This window comes from Calonectris borealis, chromosome 27, assembly GCF_964195595.1.
Source record: "Calonectris borealis chromosome 27, bCalBor7.hap1.2, whole genome shotgun sequence".
In the NCBI taxonomy this organism is placed as follows: domain Eukaryota; kingdom Metazoa; phylum Chordata; class Aves; order Procellariiformes; family Procellariidae; genus Calonectris; species Calonectris borealis.
In genome coordinates, this window is record NC_134338.1 from 4,056,343 (window position 1) to 4,080,231 (window position 23,889).

General features: G+C 51.8%; 1 long non-coding RNA gene across 2 annotated transcripts in view; it reads left to right on the top strand.

Annotated features, from left to right (window-relative positions):
* LOC142093491 (uncharacterized) overlaps positions 1 to 23,889 on the top strand; it is a 99,126-nt gene that overhangs the window by 57,884 nt on the left and 17,353 nt on the right. For both annotated transcript variants that reach the window (XR_012677436.1, XR_012677435.1), the window contains exon 3: positions 20,359 to 20,483. This is a non-coding gene — a long non-coding RNA (uncharacterized LOC142093491). The remainder of the gene's footprint in view (positions 1 to 20,358; positions 20,484 to 23,889) is intronic.

Genomic DNA, 23,889 nt, shown 5'->3' on the forward strand with positions numbered 1-23,889 from the left:
GAAACACAGCTTCCCAGCCAGCCTGCTGGTGGGTTGGGGGGGGATTTTTCTGGTGCATGTGCTTGTGCGGTTTTTTTAATCTAAAATGATAAATCTGATTTCTTCAGGATATTGGAACAGCTGCAGCTGACCTGGCTATTTATCTGACAGATCTTCAGGGTGTACGATAACAGCTCTTAGAGGATGGATGTGGTGTTATAAGCTGTCCAGGCACAGAACATGATTAATGGGATTCACAGAGATAAACAGATGGGGGGGAGAGCTCATGATCTAAGAAAATCCCGTCCCTGGACTGGAAAACTATTGGTGAGCTGGAACAGGACCAGGAACTGAAGCTGTCCTGGAGACCGATGCTCCATGGGTGCCAAAGCCACCCACCTTGGCCTCCCCACCCGCTCCCACCCCAGGCCGGCGCGGCTGTCGTGGCTTGTACCGCACGGTGCGGAGGATGTTCATACCTAATCGTGCAGCTGCTTTGCACGGTGTGAGATGGAGGCAACTGTCCTGCAGCATCTCACAGCCTTTAGGGCCACTGCACTTGGATGCTTCCCGGCTGCCACGCTGTGTCCCCAGCCCTCTGGTGTGCTCTTGTAGGACAGGCGTGCTGCTGCCTAACGCTTTGCAGAAATGAAGCACCGTAGTGCTCCTGCTTTGGCCCCCAGAGTCCATGCTCTCCCCCTCCCCACAGCTCCCACGTACCTTAAAGTCACTTTTTTTCAGAGCTCCCCATGTGAGCGCTCCTCAGTTAACAGCCCGCCTCTTCAGGGAAAACTAGTTTGGTAAAAGTTGAAAAATCAATCTCTCTTATATTAGCTGGCATGGAATTTACGCATCCAGCTACGATGACGTTCGTTTCCTTGTCTGTTATTTTCTGATGTGGGCTTAAAAGCCTCCTCTCTCCCCAGCCTCTTTCTTCTGGCTGTCCCTGCAGACTTGTGGTGGGGTTCCTGGTACTTGCTTGTTCCCGGGGCGTTTCAGAGGGCGTGCAGCTGGGAACCAGGAGCAGAGAGTCCTGCTTCCTTCGGGATATCAAAGGGACTCGTTGAATAGCTCTGATGGGGAACACCATGTAAAAGGGATCAAAACAGCGTTCGTTAGTGCAGAAATTCTCACTCAAAGGGATGGATCAAATAAACACTGAGATTAATTAATCACTAATGGCATGGACTAAAGGTGACCCTTCAGCATTTACAGACTGAAGACAGCAGGGTCAGGATTGAAGAGCATTAATCTTACATTAGCAGAACTCCATCCTTGCCAGAAGGGAGGAAGAAATCCCTTTGGTTCATGCAGAGGAAGCTGAAGCTTATTGCTTCCTGCCAGGTCCATGGCTGCATTTTTATGAAACACCTGCAATGAAAAAAAGAACATAAACCTGAGAAAATTAAACAGCCGTCCCAGAGGAGGGCTGCAGCCCTGCGCCCAGGCACAGCTCTCGCACTGCTCCCCGCGGCCGGCAGCCCGCAGGTCAGGGGCCGATGGCCGTGCTCCGTGCAGCAAAGCCCGGCGAGGTTTTGTCGTTGGTTATTAATAACGCTGGATCAATTACAGCGAGCAACTGGGAAAACGGATTTTGAAATCCTTCCTCTTTACTGCTGAAGTTCATGTGTGTGTGCATGTGTAATGTTAGCAATACAAGCCACCAGAGATGAGCTATAAAAGGTGCTTTCTTTTGCCTCCAAATTTTGCTCTGTGGTTGCTCTGTAGCATGCACCAGATGCAGCAGCAACAGCGCAAGGCCTATAACCTCTTTCCAAATGGTAATAAATCCCACAAGACCCTAACACACTTGTAATTTACAACTCTGCTAAAATGAACATTATTTCAAGCTAAGCGTATTCTCCGAGGTGCAGGAGGAATGTGGCAGCTTTCCTGCTGACAGCGGAGTTTCTTTTTTAAATGTCATGCATTCACTTTCATTACTTCCAAATAATTGCCCAAAAGATCAGCAGCCGGACGAACGAGAGCATTTTATACTGCTGTTAGTCGATTCCATCATCGTAAAAAGCAGCTGCAGAGACCTGCTCTTGGTCATGACGAGAAACCACTGTCTATTCGGTTCCTAAAGCCCACCGAACAGACCTGGTGGGCTTCAGGAGCAGACCCACTACCCTGCTCTTCCGTGGGTAAAGAAAGACCCTTGAAATCAGTGCGGTTGGGGCAGGCTCTGCCTGCCCCGGAGTACCAGGCGGGCAGTGTCATACCGAAGAAAGTCATCCTTGGTTGAGGTTTTTGCAATGAAGTGAAACACTTTTCTTGCCATTTGGGGGTGTTTGCTGTATTGTTGGGGATTTTTCGTGACCCATCCTTCCTAGGCAGCAAGGGCTTGCGACTTCAACTTTGAAAAGAAGAGAGTCATTTTAGCACTGGGCTGAGCTGGGGTGCTGAAAGGCTGCTCAGCCACCGCGGGGCATCACCCACAGCAAGGCAGCCCTCTCCGCGGGTTCGCTTCAGAGCGGTTTTCCTGGCTCCCCTGTCTGGGACGCCCCTGGGAGAAGGGGGATGAGGGGGACCCCCAGCGCTGCGGCCGCCCCCCCACCCCCCTCCTCCTCCTCCTCTTCCTCCTCCTTTCTCTGCATTTCTCGCAGGAACTGTCCAGAAACGTCGGCCTGCGGAGGCAGCCCCACGCTTTTGCAGATCAGGTCCAAGACAAACTCCAGATCCTGACTGCGAAAGCTCTGTGGCCTGTAATGAAAGCCCTCAAGGAAAACTGTAAATATAGGAGCTATTGGCAAAATTCAGATCTGGCCTTGGGCTGGAACTTGCTCTCCCACAGTGGGAGGTTTGATCCCCGGTATTGGCGCAGGCCTGTGTTTCAGTCTATCTTAAACAGCTGGAAAACAAGATCTTTTTAATCTAGACATGGTTTTCTCCCTCCACTGGAAAGAGAAAAAGAAGGAGGGGGAGGAAGACAAAAAGAAAAAGCTGTAATAAAACCCCTGGATGATGAGAAGTACGAAGGAGAAGTAGTAAGGAGCAAAAAGCCAGTGCCGCTGTTAATTATTCTGCAGCTTCTAGTCCAAGGCCTCATATCATTTGAGGGCTCAGATCATTAGTAGAAAATTATGTTCTTTTTTGGAAAAGAATTTCTGATTGACTTTTTGGCCAGCGCCGGTGGCTGTGTGAGCAATCCTGGAGTCTGAAAACCCTCTTCTGATGTTGCACACCAAACGTGGCCAGGGCAGGGCTCCCTCGTGGCAGCCGGTCGGTTCATTTCTGATTTAGAAGGTTGGTTGCTTTTATAGGAACATAGATTCTTGCTGGAATCTTATTTTCTGCTAGAAAATAAGCTGGTTTGGATGAAAACACGAGGATTTTAATTGGTAAAGCAAAATGTTTTGAGTTTCACTACTCTGGGTATCTAAAGGGAGAGGGAGGGAAAGGAATTCCTCTGGTTTCAAGTTGTTTCTCTAAAACTCCAAAAATGCCTATGGAGCGTTTTCCAGATTATGAGAAAACACTGTTTTGTCTCCTTGAGAAGCCGGCCCTGGGGCGACCCGCTCCGCCTTATGGTTTGTTTTGTGTGTTTAGCCGTGCTAAACTCACACAGGCCTCTTGTCTTCAAGGGGGGACCAATACCAGGGTGCCCCTCTCTCCGCCGAAGCTGACGGCACGGCATCAGTAGCGACGATGGCAGTTGGGCGCGTTTCCTCGCTCCTCGGAGGCCGTCGGAAGGCGTGCCGCTGTGCCCCGCCAGCAGCCGGGCGCTGCTGACAGCCCGGAGCACTTCTGAGCCGGGCAGCGCCGGAGCCGGCGGCCGCAGGAGGGGCGAGCTTCTCGGCCCATTACCCCTCTCCTCAGCCGTGCGCCGCTTAGCTGGGATTGATGGTGGGTCCGTACTTGGGGCGATGTCATCCCAGATGTCTTCCGCCTCCTTGTTCTGCGCCCCTCGTGACCCACCGCGCTTGTAGCAGGGTTAAATCTAAAACTGCGGGAGATGATGGGATAATCCATCGCTCCCCGCCACTGCTGCGGCGCCGCCAGCCCCAAGGGTTGAGATCTGAAACTCATCCGAGACACCCTAATGGGGTGAGGAAGATTGACCCCCGCCGCGTGAGGTGCAGAGCCGCAGTGTCCCACTTCCAGAGCCCCTGAAAGCCTGCGGAGAAGGCAGAGGCAGACCCCAGGGGGACCCAGCCTGGGGCTGCCATTGCAGAAACGTGTCGGTTGTGCCTCAGTGAGGGTGTAAAGCAGACGGGGCACAAGGGCTGCGCTGCCTCGTGCTCCCCTCCTCGTGCCCGTGGGAATCCAGGGAGCCCAACGGAGTGGGGCAGGTGAAGCCCGGGCAGAGCATCCCCTGTCAGGGGACGGCAAAGCACTGTGCTTCAGTGCCTCCTGTCCTCTGCATAAATGCAATTTCCCTGAATGTCAGAGGAAAGCATTACAGATAACACACTGTGTGTGTCTCTGACCCAGTAAGTGCTGAAATCACAGATCTCATTATTCTGACATGATAGAATTTTTTTCCCTCCCCGCTGCAACCCTGCTGCTGTTGTTTTCCAGACTGCAGACATAATTGCCGAAGGTGCAAAGCCTCCGCAGACAAATACGTCTTGCCTACTTCCCTAAATCTAGCAAAATGCCAGTTCAGTGTGTGCATAAGAAAACACTTCTAGATCACGCTCATAAGCAGCACGTATTTCCATAGGGTGCCAGTCACAGTCAGGCTCACCTCTAGGGACGTGCGAGACGGTGGAGCGCAGCAGGGAGACGCGCTGAGCTCCCAGGCGGTTCCCAGGCTCGAGGTTTCAAGGTGCCGCTTGCCAGCCAGCGCGTGCCATCAGGGGGTGACACAGCTGAGGATTGGGGCCCTTTAGGGAGCAGCCCTGGCTATGTACTGCACTTGATCTCGAGCACAGGGACCACAGGGGAGCAACCACATTTGACTGGGTTGGACAGCGAGGGACCCTCTCACTGGCTGGCGGGGGCTTGTTGCAGCAGTCTTTGGGCTTTTGGGCTCCTTACAAGATACGGGACATGTGGGGACAGAGAGGCTAGCAGTGATGTGGGCAGCCCCGGCACCAGAGTAGCTGCATCTGTGCAGGGCTGCGTCGTAGCTAATGAGCTCTGTTAACAGGCAGCGCTTATTAGCTTGGGCACCGTCATGGAGCGAGTCTGCTTGCAGGGTCTGCGCGAGCATCTCTGCTCTGCCCCCAGCGCAGCTCCCCGCGCAGATCTCTGCTTTCTGCTGCCACCCAGACTTGCAGGAGTTCTGCTCAGAGGCAGGGGTCCACAGGGGACACCACAGCTTCTGGAAACCTTTCCAGTCAAGCACTGAAGAAAGGCCATTTTTTTATTATAGTAAGTTTAGTTAAAAAGAAGATTCCTCCTAATCTCCACCTTTGCGATAATTTTTCTATAATTTTCCTTTTAGGTGGGTCAGATGAAAAGATCTGTTTGTAGCCTGGGTCTTGGAGAGCTAAAGGGGCTCTTCTTGCAGGTCAGATGAAGGAGGGAGGAGTAGGCCCCTTTTCAGGGTCACTGTGGCCCTCTCCACAGAACCATCTTGCCTGACATTGTCTCATTTTTATTTTCATCTTTCTGCCTGGTTGCTTATTTCACCTCTTTCGTTATGTTCCTTAGCGAACATTTTTTAATCAATTTTACGAATCCAGCTTATTGGCAATAACCCTAAATGTTTTTAATTGCAGCATCATTAGTTTAGCCATGCAGTAATGCAGCAATTAAGCATGGCCTTGAACGGAGGGGGTAGGGAGGAGGAGTTACGAAGTTTGCTGATCAGGAGCAGAAAGCAAGGACAAGCACCCCGAGGACCTGGGGCAGCGGAAGGCCGCCTGCTCCCGGGCAGAAATGCCATTAAGAGGATCTGCCAGGTGTGAAGTCCCAGCTGAGCCTGGCGCGTACTCCTAGACGTAGGGACTTCCAAAGCACCTGCGTAGCGCGCAGAGCTCAGCAGATGGTAGGAGAGGGGAGAAGGGTGAACGTTAGCTTGAATTTTGAGTGGTTTTATGATGCCGCTGCATTCGTACCCCTTTACTGCTACTTCAGGTGTTTGCGAAGTGGCTTGTCGATCCTTGCACAAATGCTGGTGAGTGGATGGTGTGCCTCTGAGCCAGGATCCGGCATGAGAGAGAGACGTGGGCTTTCGCTGCCCAGAGTGGAAATGCCTCATTTTGGAAGCAGTTCTGCTCTGGGAGAGTGGACGGCAAAATAACAGAGCTGAGGGGTGGTCTGTGTTGGCCTCGTGCTGTCCCTTCTGTACAGGATTTCATAATGTCATCTCTGATCATTAATCAGAGATCAAAACCAATTTCATGTGATTAAGATCACCAGTGACACACTTTAAATGAAATGTGAAATGGAAAGACAGCAGTGAAGGCACGTGTTCCTGGAGAGCCGATGGGCTGAGGAACAGGATTGCATGAAGGTTCTTTACCATAAACCGATAAATCTCTGAGATCAATAGACCTTCAGAGATAACTCAGATATGGTTAAAAAGGAGAAAAGCAGAGGGTTAAATTAATCAGATAAATTGCTCACTGGAGAGTTTGGCCAGCTCTCCTCACCGGAGAGTGTGAGGCTAAAGAAATGCTAATAGAAGCTTACACACGTATATATTACCCTTCATCCACATAGACCCCAAAGTACTTAACAGACTTCATAGGCATATATTTTACTGACTTTTATCTTTGAAGTTCCTTCTGCAATTTGGGCTGTTTTAATTACTGCAAGGGCACGGGGAGCTTGTGCGCAGGATTTTAAAATGAGATGCGTAGGGTGAGGAGATTGGATCTCCTGGGTTCAGCAGTGGCGGGGCCTGAGAAAGCCGCCGGGACGGTTTGCATAGCTGCTTGCGGTTGTTAAAACTGCCTGGGGCAAAATGAAATCAGATTAAACCCTGTGATTTAGAGTCAGGTAAAGCTCCTCGTCCTCATCCGAAAATGGCGGCGACTACATTTCTTACTCGGGGTGGCGTTAGGCACCAAAATGGTCTCTCGCGGCGCCGGCGGGGTGGGCAGTGCTGTCACAGGACTGTTTCACAGGAATAGGGGAGGTGACATTTCCCATCGTTGCACCGTCTGGCGGTACCAACGTCATCTTCCCCCGAACCGGGGGCTCAGGTCATCGCTCGCCTGCCTCTGCCCTCGCCTCCCATAGATGCCCAGTAAAACTGGGAGGATGATCTTTTGCTCTTGCTGCCACATCTCATTCTGTTTGCTGCCACGGCCTGGGGGAGGCTTTTCATGTACTTTATCCCTGAATCTCCCTGAGGTATGATGGCCTTTGATAGCCCGACCGAAACACAGACTGCGCTTCGCCTGCTAAACCCTGCCAGCCTTGCACAGGGCCCGAACGCTAGCGGCGCTTCCCAGGAGGAATTTCTCTCCGGCTCCCCGGGAGGTTTTGGCAGTCTAGTCTCTGTCCAAACAATCATTATTAAAGCCATGTTCAAACACGCTTGTGTTTGCAGAGTCGTGCAGTGGGGGGTCGGAGGCAGCAGAAGACAGGGTGGGAGCAGGATGTGTTGGGGAGGATCTGAAATGGGGGTTTCCCTCTTTGCCCCAGTGCTGACGAGCAGTACTAGCTCTCAGGCACACTCAGTAACTCGTTAAGTTATACCATGCCCTGCCATTTCAGTTCCGATTGGGAAAGTCGGCGCCTCCATCCCTCTGCCAGCACAGATCTAGCGGGGTCCAGAGAGACCCCAGGCCCTTGGCACAGCCTGTGCCTGTCCTCACGCTGTCCTGGCTTTGAAGTAGCGTTATGGTGTTAATGTTACAGCTAGGAAAGGGAGGCACAGGGAGCTCTAGGACCCAAGTCTTTCAATATTCAGGCACTCAACTCCTGCTAAAGCTGACTTGGATGCGGTGTTGGAGTGCTAGCACGTGTGGGTGCAGCCGTGCGGGGGTGCTGTCCTGGCCCGAGCTCCGGTTCAGGGGCTGCCACCGCGGGAAGCCCAGCAGGCTCCTCTCCTCCGGTGGAAGTCGGAGGGGGTCGGCATCCAGGAGGACCTCGCTTGCCCTGTGTTTGTAGGAGCCCACTCTGGCAGGATCTGCAGACCCTGCCCTTGTGCCCGTAAGGGATCTCTGTCCTGGCCAGGCCCTGGCAGGGGTGTCTCTGTGCAAAGCTCTGACTTCAAATCTCCCCGGTTAGAAAAATGCAAAGTGCAGATATTAACGTTTGTGACAGGGGCCCCTGCACAGTTGCAGAGGGAAGAAACTGCCCGTCTCTCCTTCGCCCGCCCCTGGCACCTGCCTTGCACCCAGCCTGGCTTCCCCTGGCACCCTCCACGGGGGAGCGGGTGGGAAAGCTCTCCTGGAGAAATGCACTTTGCAGCTTGGCCTGTTACCGTGCACAATGGAAATCTGGCGGCTGCATCCGCTGCTTAAGAGCCTTCCCCTTGTGCAATAACCTCTCATTATTTTTTAATGTTGTTGTAACTTTATGGCTTAATCAGTATTTGCAATTTGTTAGTAGTCCAGGCTGCAATAAAATTGTTTTCCAGGTACTGAAACATCCTATCAAGGTTTGTAAAGCAGTGGTTCTTAGTTTATCACACTCATAAAAAGCACTGGCAACTTGACAGATATAATAACTTTTTTTATCAAGTGTCTAATTTGAGAGGAAATTAAGCCATACATTACATGCCGATCTGAACTGGAATTGGAAAAAGACCCAGCCACCCCTCTCCCCACCCCAGCGAGTTTCCTTTCTCATCCCAGCCTCTTCTGCACAGAAAAGACTATTTAAAGCTGGCCGTGCTTCTGCATTCGCTCTGCAGTATCCTCAGATTGTGTGTGTATTTTTACAGGGCACTGCACACTTAATAAAAAATTATTTATGTGGCCTGCATTGATGTCACAGCAGTGAAACAATACCTTTCCTTTACTGCAGCAGAGTGGTGATTTATACGAGTGCCTGGAAAAGCTTCCTCGAAATGCAGTGCAGATGCTCCAGGCCACTGTAACAGCCACTATATCCAGTTTACTTACGGGCCAAGATTTTTAAATCAGGGAGGTGATTCTGGGTCCTTCCATTTACGGCATTGATCTCAGGTTGCCCGGAGGCTGGGACTTTACCGGCACAAGAAAAGCTGGTCCTTTTCAGGCCTTTGAATAATTGCATTTTTATCCTCAGAATTTTGGTCAGTCTAACATAATAACCCCACGATCCCAAATCCGTCTGCTCAAAGGAGCGTTAGTGAATTGAGCGGTGTCTGCTCTGTAAATGCCCCAAAAAGGCCCTTCCTTTGCGAGGCTCGTAGTGCTCCCGGGCTGCCTTCTGGTCTGTGCTTCAAAACGTGTCCCCGGTCTCCCCTCTCCACAGCCCCGGCCCGTGTCCTGCTCCCCTCGCCTGCACCTCTCTGCTGCGCTCGCCCCGCGATGGCGATTGAGGGAGGGAACACAGGCTGTCCTCAGGCAGTCATTTTAAGGGTAATTATTTTGGTGTTTAATTCCAGTACTGATTTTCCCCCATTCCCATAAGTGGTACCAAAATGCCAATAAACAATTGAGCAACTAGCATGGATCACCTGGAGACAGCTTTCTAAAATAAGACTTCCAGAGCAATGCCCAGGTCTCCCATTGTCTCCGGCAGGCAGAGCGCCTCGTCCTCGAGTGCTGCAAAGTTTAAACGCTTGCCGAGGCCAGAATGAATTTGCGCTGGAAGCCTGGAGTAAAAGTCAGACGCTGACTACAAGCCGCACACTGTATTTGTTTAAATTTTCATGCTAGCGAATGTCTGTGACACAGGAGACAGGTTTATGGAGAGCGAAAAAAAATGTTGACAAATGGCCCAGTAATCAACTGGAACATGCAATAAATCATTGGAGTGCCAATAACACTTCCAGGACGAGTTGCGAAAGGTCATTACGATGCCACCATGTATCATGCAGCGCCAAACAAAGCAAACAGAACATGTTGGGAATAGGATTATGGGAGAAGCATCTGTCAGTTCTAATTAAGAATTAACTGTGGATCCTATATAAAAAGATGTATGGTTTATTCCTATCTCCCTCCTTTTCCCACTTAGCTCTCCATTTTTCCCTCTCCAAAATAAAACTCAATTACTTAAAAAAAAAAACCCTCTGTCATTTAATCTATTCAACAGCAGCAAAAATAACCCGATGTGACAAAAGAGTGAAGGCTGGAGGGGAGGGACAGGATTCTCTCTGGCTTCTGCAGCCTCTGTAGCGTGCGGGAGGGCGGCTCAGAGCCTGCCCGAATTGCCTGAAATCCCAGAAATCCTTTGGCGTCTCTGAATCATGCAGAAGGCAGAAGATGTACAAACCAAAACACTTCGCCCCCGCCTTGGTGTGGATGAGGGGTGGAAATGGAGAGAGCTTGGAGGTTGAGATGCTGAAAAGATTTTGGCTACCAATGGAAGGAGATGCAGCTAAATAAAGTACAGTAGAAAAGTTGAAGAGAGGGGAAACCCAACAGAGAAGAGGCACGGGGCAACCAAGTGATGTGCCCTCAGAGGGGACGAGGGGTCTCTGAGCCCACTCCACGCCACACCCTTCCCCCCAGCAAGCGTTGCTGTCACAAATCTCTGGGATTTCATCCCTTCCAGCTGTTTATCTGTGTTACTGGCACTGGGTCTCGCCCAAAGGCAGCAGGAGGGGTGGCTTTTGAGTCATTCACCTGACCAGCCGTTTCCGCCCTGCCGAGCCGAGCCACGTGAGCAGCCCATCACCTCCTTTGCTGCGAGTGACCCTCCCTGCGTAAGCATCTCATAAATCCCCCCAGCACCTCCTTCCTTTCACCTTCTCTTCCCTCTCCTCCTTCAGGCTCCCCTTTCTCTCTCTCCCCATTAACCTGAGTTGCATTTTATCATGTGGGCGCCTATCCCAGGGCTCCTGCTGAGAGGGCTATGCAAGCAGCATGCTTTTCTTTATTATTATTATTTTTCCCTTTCTTCTTCTCTATATTTCCAGGCCTCTTTTCTGCTTAAGTTTGCATTTCTTCTTTTTCTTTCCTTTTTTTCTTTTCCTTTCTGCTGACTGAGACAAGACCATGTCCTACTTCAACGTCCCAGGATTTGTTACAACTTCAAGGTGCAGGTTTATGGCCACGGTTGTCCCGTTTATGGTACAGTTCTTCTTATGGGTTCTAATAAACTTTGTAGCTCCAGGGTGCTCTTAAATCCTGATATGAAAGATAGAGAAGAATCATTATTTAGTCCAACTAAATATAAGATGGTTCACCCTTGAAGGCTGAGGATAATGTTTCTTTCACAGGTGTGGAAAGACCCATAATTCTGTGTACAGCAAGTGCAGCTGCAGGAAAAAATAATCAATTCTCCCCATGGAAATAAGTGTGCTCCCCTGAGTGGGATGGGGAGAAACAATGCCAGCTGGGACAGGCGCAGCTCAAGAGGGATCTTCTAGAACAGGGAAATAACATTAAAACTCAAGAGACGTTGCAATAAACTTAGAGGCGTGTGTTAGGTAAGAAATGCAGCCCCTGGCTGCAGGAAACTGCGTGTTGCAAAAGGGGGGAAGTTAGACCCGTTCCCCTGGCAGAAGAGGCACAGGGCAGTGTGATCCGACAGCACCCCGGCAGAAAGCGTTCAAGTCTTGGTCCCCTTGGAACTTCAGGACGTTGCACGGTGTTTTGCAGAGGCAGCAGTGACCTGCCGACGTGACAAAGCACCGGCTGGGAATTCAATGGCATATGGGTAGCTCCAGCTGCAAACAGCCCTCCCGGTTCAAGTAAGGGTTGGGGTTTTTTCAGCAAAAATTTAGAGGACAAGCTCAATGGTAAACAGAATAAATAGCTGAAGGCTGGCAGAGTGGCAAGCGATGCAGTTCTGTGGGTGCAGGAGGGTGTCTGTGGTACCTCCCTCTTACCCCCTGTGTGACCTTGAGCAAGTGGCTTTGCCCCTGGGGCTCTGTCCCCCGCCCCGGTCTGTGCGGTCTTGCTGGGCTCTGGAAACTGAGATTTTGTTCCGCCGTTTGCACCGAGTGAGCTGAGCATTAGAGCCAAGCCCTGGTGCGTGGCCAAGGTACACGTACCTGTACGTGTGTCCGTGGGTACGTATGTCTGTGTGCACAGAGACAGCAAATCAGCGTATTTATTTCAGGGAAAACCTTTCTGGTTTTTTCCCCTTTCCTCAGCTTTACCAAATCCTGTCTGGTTTCTCTTTTGTCTCTGGGAAGGAGAAAGGAAATCAAAGAAGGTGGAAAGGGCTAAACAATTTTCTTGATTTCCCCCCCACGTGTATTTTTCCTTTAAAATTTCTGCAAAGTACCAGGGAAGTACAAGTGGTGTTTGACAGGGCCTGGGATCCTCCATTCCCAGCTGCACTTACCACCAGAAGGATCAGCTGGTCCCATTTTTTTTTTCAAAGTTGCCATACACCAACCAATTATTTGGTATGAAAAAACATCAGACAACAACGTAATTGAATTGTTGTTTTTTACGCTGCCCTCCAAACCGGTCACCTAATTATCATTTCTCTACAAACAGCTTGTTTTCCATTAAATGTCTGGTTTTGTTCTTAAGTAAAATGATAGGTTGGTTGTAGGGGACAGAAAAGCAAATTGATGGAAGCTGCAAATGAACTTTCAATTAAACACAACACCTCTAAAGCCAGCGCTATTTACGATTATAGCGTGATGAGAGGAGGGTGAAATGGATTTAAAGATGTAACCTTGCAACCACTGAGGGTTCATTAAAATTAAAATCCTGTGTAAAGTGTAAGAGATGCCCTGTCAATTGGCATAGCTGTCTAATTCTGCTCTCTCCACGGTAATATCGGAGTCGCTGGCTGGAGCAGGTGCCTCTGATTAAAATCCTTGGGTCAGAGCTGAAAAGAAAAAAATCCAGCCGGCATTGGTACTTTATGTGTCTCTCCCTGCAAAGTAGTACAAGGAACCTTGGTATTGCTTTTGCTTCACGTTCAAAGCAGACATGGGTCTGTCATACATATGCTTATATTTGTACACATACGCATATGCAGGATCAGATTAGACTAAGGGAAGGCTTTTCTTGGAGGTTTTTGGGACCATCGCTGAAGAATACTGTGGACTTTGGTGGGGGGAATCTGCAGGGGGGAATCACAGCAGTGCCAAAGCATGTCTTGGGTCTTGCTTGTGGTTTTGCAGCAAGACACAACTCGGCACTGAGGGTCGTACAGGGAGGGACGCAGGAGGGGAACGTCAGCCCGCGAGCCGTGCTGATGACCCGACTGTCGGCCCCGAGCTCGTAACTCGCCCAGCTCTCGAACCGGCCGCCAAGCGCCACTCAGAGCATCACTCAGGCTTCACCAGCCTTTTTTTCCTTTTTTTTTATATATCATCTGTTGTTGCAATTATTCTAACTTGTGAATGAATGACTCGGTTCGCTTTTAGCTTGGATCTGCCCGGTCGGTTTGGTCCCTCCCGCAGGAAGCACCCGGCAAACCCAGCAGCACTTGCACAAATACGGAGACTCTCCATGAGGTCGTGGCAACAACGAGTCACCCCCGAACTGACAGACTGAAATAGCAACCTGCCAGGAAAGTTTCCTTTCCTGTCACTGATCCCTTGAACTGGTTACTCATATTTTCTGTGGTTCCCGCAGGCCTCCAGCATGGTCAGCCCCAGCCATCCCAGCCCTTAATAGATCCACTCTCTCAGCAGCCCAATGCAAGAAGGCAGCGCTGTCACCAAAATACCTATTTGATTGTGCTCACAAGTATAAATAATTGTTTTTAAAGCCATTGAAAAGGCCACAGTATAAGACACCACCTTGTTTGCTTACTCCAATTTATGCAAATTTTTTTAAAAGGGTGTTTCCCTAAGTCTAGGTGTCCTTGACACACACTGAAACACATCACAAATCATACCCGAAGTGCAGCTGTGGAGTTTAACAGAGTGGAGGGTGCAAGCCAGGGCACAGGGAGCCTGCGTGCCCTCCTGCAACCTCGGGATGCAAAGACAACCTTTGCCACCAGGCTGAGCCATGCTGGGAGCAGTGAGACCCTCCCAAAATGTGCCCTTCCAGCAGCCTCTTCGCGTTTATACCGAGCGGGCTCCTCCTCGGCAGATGTTCAAGGCTCAGCACTCAGGCTTACACGGAGGAACTTCCAAAACAAACCATCTGGAAAAGAAAACAGCAAACTATTTGCAAGCTATTTCCCCCCTCTGCCGCGCCCCCCCCGCCTGGCGTCCCTGATCTCAAAGTCACAGGGAAGGATTTGGGAGGACAGAGAGCGGAGCGCCAAAGCCGGGAACGGAAGGAGCGCGTCAGTGAAGAAATGTTCCCAGCAAGGCTGCAGCTGTTCTTGTAAAATATGGCAAGGCAGCGCGGCTCGCTCGGCACGGCCCGGGGCTGGCGAGGCACCGGCAGCTGTTCAGGCACCCCCAGGGCTGAGCAGATCCAGCAAGCTTTTTCTGATGATGAAAAGTGAGGTGCTGCGGGCAGCAGGGAGGACGCGCGGGGGCTGGAGCTGCTCTCTCTTTGCTTTTTATCCCGGCTTCCTCCCACCTTAAAGAGGAGCTGGTAGCTTTAGCCCCCAAATGGGAAAGTCAGATGTTGTTCGCCAATTCGTAATGTCAGGAAGGTTGTAGCTGAGACGTTATTGCCCTCCGGCAGGTCCTGCGGTGCTGCCATGTCTCTGGATTTCCGTTAGCTATCAGCAGCTCTTCACGCTGGTGTGCTGGGGACCCAAAATGCAGTCACGCATTTTCCTTCCTTCAGTTTCCAGAAACATGAGAGAAAGTGCTCCCTCCCGCTGTAGGAGGGGACATGGGGACAATTTCTCCGAGAGGAGGTCTGGACTTCATCTCCTCCATCCAGTTCCAGCCTCGAGCGATGGCCGGGGGCCTCGCCAAAGGGCTGGTGACTGCTCGTGAGAAGGGTCTGTCCCCTCTCATGTCCCTTCAGAGACCTGGCCAAGCCCTGGGCACCTCCGTGTCCCCACTGACAACGGGACAAGCCCGCCTGGCCTTGTCTGCCGTCTGCGTGAGAGCCACCCTCTCGCTCAAAGTTGGAGCAGTAGGACCAAGATGGACCTGCTCCTCGCGCCTTTTATAGCATCCACAAGATAACAGCATTTATTCTGTCCCTTGGCAGGTTTTAAATTCATGGTGCTTTACGCCAGTGGCTAAATCTCACCACTAACGATAACAGCGGGGCGGGTTCCTGCACTCCGCAGGCTGAGCGCGAGTGCGTATATCCCCGTTAGCACTTCAGACAAGATGGTCCATTTATCCCTGCTCTAAGTGCTCCCGATCTTAGAGTTTCTTATACCCGTGTCATTAGTTAAGAGCAGCTTGCACCAGGCACAGGGCCTGGCTCGCCGACCGCCTTTCCTGCCTGCTCAGGTAGCCCTGGTCCTCCCTGGGGTATGGTGCAGACAGGAGCCGGTTGTCTGATGCTTCGATCATGCTGGAGGTGCTGGCTCTTCCTCTGCCTTTCTACTCATTTCCCACTGTAACTTCTCAACACCCTCTTCTAGGTTTGGGAAAAGCTGAATTTGAACAGAGAGCTTTGGGCACTTTCCACAAACAGGATTATTACAATTACTATTAATAATAATAAAAGTGCATTAGTTTTTTTAAGACGTTCTGTTTCGTCTGGTGGGTACGTGAGAGCCCATTACCGAGCAGGCTGTGATCCCGGTGTTACACCGCTATTAGATTTTCTGCTTGAGGGAGGAAGATATACGGCAACAATTGAGGTAGGAAATGTGCATTGCTCCGGGAGCGCAATGTAGCTCTGTCTGTGAAGGGCACATTTGTGTGTCAAAATTGCAGTGGGAAATACATGAGTGAATCACGATGCGGCGTGTGTGTGTGAGGGCACGTGCGTTCCTGGCCAGTGTTGGCGCATTAGGTGCATCCCTTCCCTTTATCTTTTTTGGGATCTCTCCGGTCCTCTGGGGTCTCCCCTTCCCCGTCTTCCCGGAGAGCTTTCTGCACAGCCCAGGAAATTGGGTAATGAAAGCCGAGTCATACATTCCTGCTTTATGTTTCCAGAGAAGCAAGTGTGACTGTCAGGTTTACAAAAGATTGTTTATGTTCAGTGGCGTGAAATGGGGAGCGAGTGTGCGGAGCAGAGCGAGAGAAAGACTGCCCTGCCCGGGCTGACAGCACTGCATTCATCCTCCATGCTACAGCAGACAAAGCGCTGGTGCTGCCTGACAGGGGCCATAAATCACCGCTGGGAGATGCTGTACCTACAGCTTATACCATTCCAGATGACAAACACACAATAATCCACACAGCACAGCACTTTTTCTCCCCTCTCTCCCTCGGACTCACTGGTGCTCAAGTGACGACAAGAGGCAGCGAGGAAACCTGCAAAGCCTGGAAGTCTCCTGCGGGGACCGCGGGAAGGAGCAGGGGAGGTCGTCGATGCAAATACCGTAAAGCCATGGCTCACCGGAGCCAACGGCTGTTGAGGGGGCAAGAGTAACGGGGGCACCGGTTTGCAAAGGCAGAAGGGAGGGGGGTGCCAAGCAGGGGTGAATCCTCCCTTGCTGAGAGGGCTCCAGTTAGAAAGCCAATGATTTTTACTTGCCGCTGCCCAAGCAGGACGGAGCTGGGGCAGCTGCAAGGTGGGACGGGGCTGGGGAAACGATACCAGCACCCAGGGTCTGCAGCAGCCCGCCAGGACAGCCCGGGCAAGGCAGCGGGGCCACGCTTTCATGCAACCTGGAAAAATCTTACTAGCTTGCGTGCTGCTTACACAGGGCCCACGTGCACCTGGAGACGCGGCCTCAGCTGCGGATGCTGGGCTTTGTGCGGAGCCCTGTCGCAGCTCTGCCTGTGGAAGGCTCCCCGGCCTGCTTTCCCCGCTGGTAGATGGGAGTATTGGCCTTTGCTGCGCCTGGCTGTTTGGGTTGTGCGCTCCCGAGCGCTCGCTGCGGCCAGCGGCGGTGGGAGCTGGGCAGCACCGCGCCTCCTCCAACCCGACCCTCCAGTGTCCCCGCGGAGGCTCCGTTAACAGGACCAGTTTAAGTCATGCCTTGGGTGAAGTGGGTGCAAATGTCAGATATGCCAGAAATACCCAGCGGTGCGTTCAGCTCTCCAGCGTTTTCCGCACCAAAGGCACGTTCAAGTCCACAGCGTTGCCAGCTCTGCCACGGCACCCGGGCGGCTTTGCCCGGGTTTCTCTTTGACATGAAAGTGGAAATGTGATCTTCGAAGGAGGCAATGAAGGGCAGGGAGGCAGATGTGCTGCCACCACCCTGGGCTGTAATTTGCGAAGGAAGGGAAAGGAAAGAGGTCTATCTGGTCGGACAACCCTTAAATCAATGTATCCTAATTAACAAAAGATCTAATTCATCAAAGCGACAGCAACTCTATTTATATCACCTCCTTCCATGGGGGCTGCTGGGGGTTTAGGGTTGGGGATTTTTCTCCCTTTCCTTTTCTGACAGCTTTATCTTTCCCACACACATTTTTATTTTCCCTTTCTGGGGGAGAAGGACTGACAGTGAAGCTTTCCTTGGGAATATGGCCATTTAATTGACATTTTTTGCCTCACCCCCAAAATAGAGGGATATGTGAGGGGAGCTGGGGAAGAGGGGTTATCTTAGTGAGGTGCAGGTCTGATTCAGAGGGAGAGGAAACCACTGAAAGGTGAGCAGAGGGGTATGCAGCTCTGCATGCAAAATCTGGTCAAATCCTGCAAGTTGGGGTTACGTTCTGAAAACACCCCCAGCAGGAACCATGGTCGTATGGGGATCTTGGCTTTCCTTTGGAAAAGCAAACCCTGAGAGCTTGACAACGCGGCTAGATGACACCTTAAATCTTGAAGTGCATAAAAAGAAACCCAACTGTTTTGTTTTGTTTTAATATCGGAAACCTCGTGGTTTGGGGGCTGGGAGAGCAGGATGCTGAATTGCCACATAAATACAAGGACCGTGTCGTTTCAGAATTGCTCGCCTGTTCTCAGTGGGCTCGCTCTCGGGAAGAGTGAGGTTTGGACGTGATATAGTAACACCAAAATAGTAATAATAGTAATGAATCCCCATTCAGCCACTCCTCCCTGCTGCAAGCACAGGAGCATAAAATCCAAGATGCAAAACGGAAGCCCTGTCTCCTGGGAAGAAGGAAGCTCAGAAGGCTGCTGGGGTAAAAAAGCCCCAAACCAAACCAAACCGAACCGAACCGAACCAAGGCAGCTTCGCCTCCGAAGTGCAGCGGCGTTCGCAGCACACCGGCAAACAGGAGATGAAAGGGCCATAAAATGGAGCCGTCGTCTGAAGGCTGCATCAGCGCATATATCCTGATGTGCCGGGAGAACCTGCTTCTCCCGTAGCCTAAACTTCTGATGAACCAACGTGCTTCAGAGCGCATTTATATGCAAAGGCGTATAATATGTCCCCTGTATCTAATTATCTGTCAACCTGAGGCAGTTTGTTTTCCAAATCGGCCTCTCGGCTGTGACTTTATGAGGTCGTAAAGAAAACGGTGCCACTCTCGCGCTGGAGCACCGGGAGAGCCTGGATCAACAAATTACCATCTTTAATGGTGTCTCCTCGCGCAAGCTCGTGCCCTTCGGCATGCCCCGGCACGGCCAGCCCCGGCACGGCAGCCAGGGAGCGCGGGCAGCCCCCAGCCCCGTGCACCCAGCCAGACGGGGCGGCCGTGGGCAGGGGCAGGACTGTCCCCCGCGCTGCCCGCTCGCCTCCTCTGACCCCGGTGGACGCGCTGCAAAGTTTGGCAGGAGCCGGCGGTGAACTCCAGCCCATGGGCTGTGAGAGCAACACCACCGCCAGCGAGAGCCGCGGATTCCTCTGCCCACGCTGCTCCTGTGATTAATGATAGAAAGGAATTAAAAAGAAGGAGAAAAAAAAGAGCGAGGGAGAGGGGAGGGGAGCGGGTCAACAGCTGAGTGCAAGGCAAGTCGCTAGACAGGGAGTAATTAAGATACTTGGGTAAATATGATTAATAAGCTCAAACTGGCAGGGTGTGCAGTAAACAAGGGCTAACCAGATGGTACCCTTTCCTTTCTGACAATGCTGCAAGCTTTGTAAAAATAGGAAGGAAGGCTCTTGCTCCGGGAGGAGGGAGGATTCAGCATGGGGCCAGGGCAGTGAATCACCTGATAGGAATGAGAGACATTTCCCCCTTCATCACGTCCCCGTCAGGGACGGCTGCGAGGGAGAAACAAATGGCTGTTCTCACGGAGCCGGGGTGGCACTCGCTGCCGTGCCGCGGGGCCCGATCCAGCGCCGTGCTCAAGCACGGGCTGAGCTTTGCCCGAGACCGACTGCCTTCGCTTGGTGGTGTGCGGGCAGCGGGGACGGCAGCAGCGGGGAGAGCCCTCGCGCTGGTCCCCTGGCTTCTGATCTCCAGCCGTAACAAGTCAGATTGAAAAGTCCTGCCCCGAGCTTGTCTGCGCTGCAAGAGCTCGAGGCCGGGCGCCGGCGAGACCCCCGCTCCTCCCTTCCAGCCGCAGCAGGTGGCTCGTTCCCAGCAAGAGCCGGTCAGAAATTTCCCCGCAAAACACTTCTCTGTCAGAAGATGCCATTTCACCAAAGGTGAAACATTTGCGGAAACGCACTGATTTTGATGAAATTGCATTTGGAAAGAAAAATCAAAGGAGAAAATCATTTCGATAAGGCCAAAGCATTTCAGTTTGACCTTTTAGGAATTAAATGGCATAGGGGTTTTTTCCATTTCAAAAAGCGTTTTGTTTCAATGCACTATATATATATATATATATATCTGTAAGAACTATTGAAACCAGAATTAAATGTTGTGATTATCCCAACGTGATGATATATTTCCCCCTGTGCAATATTGCAAGAAATTAAGCACGAATATCCTTCTGCTTTGAAACAGGGGAAGGAAATCTGAGAAATGAAAAAACCCTGGTTCTTCTCCTGGCCCTGCTGCTGGGACGTGCTGCCAGCGGCCACGTCCCCGCTAGGGCTGCCGGCTCTGGGGCCGGGGAGCGGGCGCTTCGGGCAGTGCTGCTTCCCCCAGCCGGGCAAAGGGACCGCGTGCGCTGTCCGGGGCCTCCCACACACTCAGCTCGTCCTCGTAGGCTGCCCAAAGCAGAAGGGATGCTCACATCTCTCGTCACTCCTTGGCGTGTACCACAGGGTGGGAGCTAGCCCCTGGCTGCGGGCAGGCTCCGAGTGTGGCTAAATGTCTGAGAGTCCATAAAGACGTTTGTGCACCCCCGGTGATGCCCTGAGCTGGGCATTTCATCACCTAAGCTCATATACTTCAGAGCAACATAACAATACGTGCAGGGTCTCAGAGCTACCAGTTATCATTTGACTATTTACTGTCCAGTACTTTGAAAATAAAAAAATTGCCAAGTAGCCCCAGGTATTAATAATAGATTAAATCAGCACTTAGCTTTTGGCTTCCTCAGAACAGGGGTTCTCTCTTTTCCCAGCTGAAAAGTTTCCAGGATAATGAGAACAGTAAATGTTTTATCTTTGCAGGGAGACAGGCAGAACAACAGGCGCAGGAGGAAATCTGAATCACAGAGATGTCACCCAAGGAGCGGCGTGTCACCAGTTTCTGCTCAGCACTACTTTTTTCCCCCGACGTACGGTTTTCACTGCACGTAAGTTGTCTCATTATTGCAGTCAGCTTCTCCTGGGCAGGGAGGCTGCTCCTCGACTGTGCCACGGACCCAGAGTGTCACTTCTGATTTCGCTGGGACTCACCTTCCCTTCCCGAATTATAATGCTGCTTCGGCTACCACATTGCTTTGCAGCATCCACAGGGCAGGGGCTGTCTCTGCCTGTCTGCGTGTACCATGTTTAACATACCAGTGCCGTGACTGGTGAGGGCCAGTGGATGCTTCCCGTTGTGAAAAATGAAGTGGGACTTTGTTGGGAGGCTTCAAGGTAAGTGAGGCTGCGGGAATAGCCAGTGGCTCGGAGGAGGTGGGTAGAAATTAAAGGTACGGAAGAAATTTCAGCTCATTGGCAGGCCACATATTTTTCCAATATAAAAGCAAATGGGGGAACCCTTAAATAAATTGACTCTATAAAAACGTCCTTTTGTATTACTGCCTCACCTTTTCAGGGGGAAAACACCAAGGTTTATTTTCATGGCTCCCGAATAAAAATATCATTGCTGCTTCATAATTTCACAGAACCAACAAGCAGTCCATAGCTATTTAAAATACACAGGCCCCCCTCGGTACCCACCATCCGCCCGGCTGCAGGAGCAGCTGCCACGTAATTACAAGTCCTCGTCACAAGTGCGGAGAAACAAGTTGTGGCATTTAGGAAAGGTCTGCAAAAATAGGTGTCAGACCTTAACTAATAGTGATTGTCCTTCCATTCTGCTGTAATTTACATTTAATTCACACATTTCATTTCCATTTAAAATATGATTACAGTGTTTTGAAGCACATCTCACCTGTCCCCTCCGATTACAGCAGGATGAAAATAACGCGAAGCAGCAGGAGCGAGGCTGGCTGCCCCGGTCTTGGCTGCGGGATGGTAAACACACGGTGCCGTTCTCCGAGCTGGAGCGAGGGGCAGAGAGGACTTCCAAAAACATCTCCCGAGCAGGGCCGGAGGGACACACACAGACACACAGCCCTGCCCCACCTTCCTGCTGCTTCACGCAGGCAGTTCTTGAGAGGAGACAGCTCTCTAGGCTGTGTTTTTCCATGTTTTTTCATGGAATACAGGGGCTTATCCTTGTGACATGCTAGTGTGGCATCCAGGCACGCAAGTTTGTAAGAAAAAGCAGCATCTGGGCGTCCAGTACAGCCCACTGTGAAACAGGGCCACAGCCTGTCCTAGGAGAGTGTAAGCAGGGCCTGGGAAACGACACCGTGAGCTTCGCATTTGTAAGTGGCTGGTTTAAATCCAGGCCTGTTCAGCGAAAGCTGGGCTAGAGAGTATTATTGCATTCAGCAAGTTTCTGTAGAAATAAGACGTTAAATATGGAGTTGAAGCTGGCTGGGAATTAATATTCCATAATTCACATCCTGGAGTTTGCTCTTTGTAAGTCCAAGCAATTCACACCACTCGGTTTCATTTCGCGTACCACTGCGCTTTCCCCTCTCTCTCGCTATCGCCCGGCTCTCGCTTCTCAGGGCTCTCGATGAATTTTTTCCTTGAAGCTCGTTTCCCACAGATTTTAAAAAAGGAGGATGTGGGGGAGGGAGTAATGAGACCAAGTGTCTGGGTTTCGCTTACACTTTATTTCTACCTCAGCATCATCTGCAGTGACAGCTCAGCTTGGCACAAGGCTGTCTTATTGTTGCTGCAGCAGGAGATGGATGCAGTGCTGAGCTGCGAGCCTGCGGGCCGGGCATCTTCCCAGCCCAGCAGCAATCGAACGGGCCGAGGGCCCAAGCAGGAGCACTGCTCCGCAAAGCACGTGCATATCCAGAGTCCGCTGTAATCCCTCCCGGAGAGGAGGATGCCGGTCCCCAGGGGGGCTGCAGTGCTCTCGCATGCATCCTCTGGGTACCAGAGCCCCCAGGGCTCATCGGCCCGGAGCACGCGGCGCCTGGGCTGCAGCTCGAGGCTCTTCCCCGCTGCGCGGAGGCGTGAGCTGTATCTGAACACCTCCCTCTCCAGGCAGGCGAGGTGCGCGGGGGGAGACGGACAGGGGTTTTTCACTGGGAGATTACGGTGATTTGTGCTCTCTGCCTAAATTCCAGCATAAATTTCAGAGCTGCTGGAGCACCCATTTCGTTTTTGTGGCTGCCTTCCTGCCAGGCAGCCGCCGGCCCGGCAGCTCCGGCACACCGCCGGTCGCTCTGGTTGGGCGAAGGATTTGCCATCTTTATTTGCCTTTCTCTACTCTCCTCCCTTCTAAATTAATTTATAAGCACAAAAACTTTGCTGTGGAGAAGGAAAAGCAAGTCCTTGCCCTCGGCAGCCTGGGAAGGGGACGTTTTACCCTCCCCTGGAGCGGATACACAGCAGGGATAAAATCCCTCCTGCAGAGTCCTTCCTGTAGCCTGGGCGCTATTTAAGCCATCAAAACAGGGATTCCGCGGGACAGAAGAGGAGCACAGGCCATATGGCATCTGTAGCAATCAGGCGCTGTTGCAGAGACTCTGGCCTGATCTTGAGGGAAATTTTAATTTCTCCAAGGTGCAAAGCTTGTTCATGCTGCCAGGCTGAGAGACCCTCCCTGCGCTTGGTCTCAACAGAGCGTATCCCAGCGCCGATCTGAAGTGCAGCAGGGGACAGTGCTGGGGCCTCTCTCAGGCTGGGTTTCACCCCGGACAGGAGCTTGGAGGGGGAAGCCGGTTTGTAAAGTACTTTTTACCAGGACAAAGGGAGAAAGTCGCCAGGAGAAGCAGGGGACGCCAAGGAGCCCTGGGGAGGAAGCCATCCCTCCTGCATTTGGGGACAGAAGTGTCCCCGGGGAAATGATGACACGCTTACAGTCCGCTCTGTTAGTTTTAAGACATGTTTATTTGTGTAGCTCTCTGAAGCGCATTTGTTGCAAGGAGAGGATGCTTTGCTTCTCTCTGTCTTGGTTGTAAGTGCTGCTGTTGCATTCAGAGGGAGCGGGAGTTCGGGCTGATGCTTTCTGCTGCTCCAGCCCTGCACCAGCGCTGAGACTTGGTGCGTGCCACCCACCTGGAGACATCAAATAATACTTATTTGGCAGCAAAACTGAAATCCTGCAAAACAAGTGCTCGCTGAGTAGTGTTTCACCTGAGCATGCTGAAGGCGGCGAAACTCTCTGCACCAGCTTCCAAACCAGGGGTTTGGGAAAGTCTGCAGGCTTTTCTGCAGCCCGGCTGCCTCTCTTAAATTTATGCCTCAGGCACCCAGGCGAGGAGTAACCTGAAGTGAAGGCACCTCTTCATCGCCCAGCAGACCCTCGATGCATTGTGCTTGCACCGTCGGTGCCTCTGCTTTAGCATCTGGGCCAGCTTCCCTCCTTCTTGTCCCTCCAGGAGAGGCAGCAGCCTGGCTGCACCCGCCCTGGGGCTCCCCTCGTGCAGGGGACGCTGTGCTGCTGCTCGCTCCTCCGAGGAA